Source organism: Osmerus mordax, chromosome 25, assembly GCF_038355195.1.
Source record: "Osmerus mordax isolate fOsmMor3 chromosome 25, fOsmMor3.pri, whole genome shotgun sequence".
Classification (NCBI taxonomy): Eukaryota; Metazoa; Chordata; class Actinopteri; order Osmeriformes; family Osmeridae; genus Osmerus; species Osmerus mordax.
The window spans coordinates 10,530,744-10,533,243 of NC_090074.1; the positions used below are offsets into that span (position 1 = coordinate 10,530,744).

A 2,500-nucleotide genomic window follows, 5' to 3' on the forward strand; every position below is an offset into this window, starting at 1 on the left:
CATGCTTAGACATAAAGAAAAACTTCTGCAGCAAATCGCCCCGATCTACGATGGGTAAAGGACTGATTTGGGAATAGAACAGGAGCCCTCTTTGCCAGGTTACCTCCTTCTACAGCATACTGTAAAGGGCTCGTCCGGGATTTGAACCCAGGACCTCTCGCACCCAAAGCGAGAATCATACCCCTAGACCAACGAGCCATGTTGTAGTTGCTGCTTCGATTTATCGCCTTGTTGTCACAAAACATGCTTAGACAAAGGTTCCCTGCACCCTAAGCGAGATTCATACCACGAGACCAACGAGCCATGCTCTGGTTGCTGCTTTGATCGATTTGTTGTCACAAAACATGCTTAGACAAAAAGAGAAACTTCTGCAGCAAATCGCCCCGATCTACGATGGGTAAAGGACTGATTTGGGAATAGAACAGGAGCCCTCTTTGCCAGGTTACCTCCTTCTACAGCATAGTGTAAAGGGCTCGTCCGGGATTTGAACCCGGGACCTCTCGCACCCAAAGCGAGAATCATACCCCTAGACCAACGAGCCATGTTGTAGTTGCTGCTTCGATTGATCGATTTGTTGCCACAAAACATGCTTAGACAAATAGAGAAACTTCCGCAGCAAATCACCCCGATCTTCGTTGGGTAAAGGACTGATTTGTGAATAGAACAGGAGACCTCTTTGCCATGTTACCTCCTTCACCAGCATACTGTAATGGGCTCTTCCGGGATTTGAACCCCGGACCTCTCGCACCCTAAGCGAGAATCATACCCCTAGACCAACAAGCCATGTTCTGGTTGCTGCTTTGATCAATTTGTTGTCACAAAACATGCTTAGACAAAGGCTCCCTGCACCCTAAGCGAGAATCATACCCCTAGACCAACGAGCCATGTTGTAGTTGCTGCTTCGATTGATCGCCTTGTTGTCACAAAACATGCTTAGACAAAGGCTCCCTGCACCCTAAGCGAGAATCATACCCCTAGACCAACAAGCCATGTTCTGGTTGCTGCTTTGATCGATTTGTTGTCACAAAACATGCTTAGACAAAGGCTCCCTGCACCCTAAGCGAGAATCATACCCCTAGACCAACGAGCCATGTTCTGGTTGCTGCTTTGATCGATTTGTTGTCACAAAACATGCTTGGACAAAAAGAGCTGGAGAAATTTTTGCAGCAAATCACGCCGATCTACGTTGGGTAAAGGACTGATTTGGGGATAGAACAGGAGCCCTCTTTGCCAGGCAACCTCTTTCAACAGCATACTGTACGGGGCTCGTCCGGGATTTGAACCCGGGACCTCTCGCACCCTAAGCGAGAATCATACCCCTAGACCAACGAGCCACTTTCTAGTTGTTTCTTCGATTGATCGATTTGTTGTCACAAAACATGCTTACTCAAAGGTTCCCTGCACCCTAAGCGAGATTCATACCACGAGACCAACGAGCCATGCTCTGGTTGCTGCTTTGATCGATTTGTTGTCACAAAACATGCTTAGACAAAAAGAAAAACTTCTGCAGCAAATCGCCCCGATCTACGATGGGTAAAGGACTGATTTGGGAATAGAACAGGAGCCCTCTTTGCCAGGTTACCTCCTTCTACAGCATACTGTAAAGAGCTCGTCCGGGATTTGAACCCGGGACCTCTCGCACCCAAAGCGAGAATCATACCCCTAGACCAACAAGCCATGTTGTAGTTGCTGCTTCGATTGATCGCCTTGTTGTCACAAAACATGCTCAGACAAAGGCTCCCTGCACCCTAAGCGAGAATCATACCCCTAGACCAACAAGCCATGTTCTGGTTGCTGCTTTGATCGATTTGTTGTCACAAAACATGCTTAGACAAAGGCTCCCTGCACCCTAAGCGAGAATCATACCCCTAGACCAACGAGCCATGTTCTGGTTGCTGCTTTGATCGATTTGTTGTCACAAAACATGCTTGGACAAAAAGAGCTGGAGAAATTTCCGCAGCAAATCACGCCGATCTACGTTGGGTAAAGGACTGATTTGGGGATAGAACAGGAGCCTTCTTTGCCAGGTTACCTCCTTCTACAGCATACTATAATGGGCTCGTCCGGGATTTGAACCCGGGACCTCTCGCACCCTAAGCGAGAATCATACCCCTAGACCAACGAGCCACTTTCTAGTTGTTTCTTTGATTGATCGATTTGTTGTCACAAAACATGCTTACTCAAAGGCTCCCTGCACCCTAAGCGAGATTCATACCACGAGACCAACGAGCCATGCTCTGGTTGCTGCTTTGATCGATTTGTTGTCACAAAACATGCTTAGACAAAAAGTAAAACTTCTGCAGCAAATCGCCCCGATCTACGATGGGTAAAGGACTGATTTGGAAATAGAACAGGAGCCCTCTTTGCCAGGTTACCTCCTTCTACAGCATACTGTAAAGGGCTCTTCCGGGATTTGAACCCGGGACCTCTCGCACCCAAAGCGAGAATCATACCCCTAGACCAACGAGCCATGTTGTAGTTGCTGCGTCGATTGATTGCC

At 47.9% G+C, this 2,500-nt stretch overlaps 4 non-coding genes across 4 annotated transcripts; all 4 read right to left on the bottom strand.

Annotated features, from left to right (window-relative positions):
• Positions 1-126: 126 nt before the first annotated feature.
• Positions 127-198, bottom strand: trnap-ugg (transfer RNA proline (anticodon UGG)). The gene has a single exon. It is a non-coding gene; the product is annotated as a tRNA-Pro (tRNA).
• A 271-nt stretch (positions 199-469) lies between these two features.
• Positions 470-541, bottom strand: trnap-ugg (transfer RNA proline (anticodon UGG)). The gene has a single exon. It is a non-coding gene; the product is annotated as a tRNA-Pro (tRNA).
• Positions 542-1,262: 721 nt separating this feature from the next.
• On the bottom strand, positions 1,263-1,334 carry trnap-agg (transfer RNA proline (anticodon AGG)). The gene has a single exon. It is a non-coding gene; the product is annotated as a tRNA-Pro (tRNA).
• Positions 1,335-2,055: 721 nt separating this feature from the next.
• trnap-agg (transfer RNA proline (anticodon AGG)) lies at positions 2,056-2,127 on the bottom strand. The gene has a single exon. It is a non-coding gene; the product is annotated as a tRNA-Pro (tRNA).
• Positions 2,128-2,500: the final 373 nt, after the last annotated feature.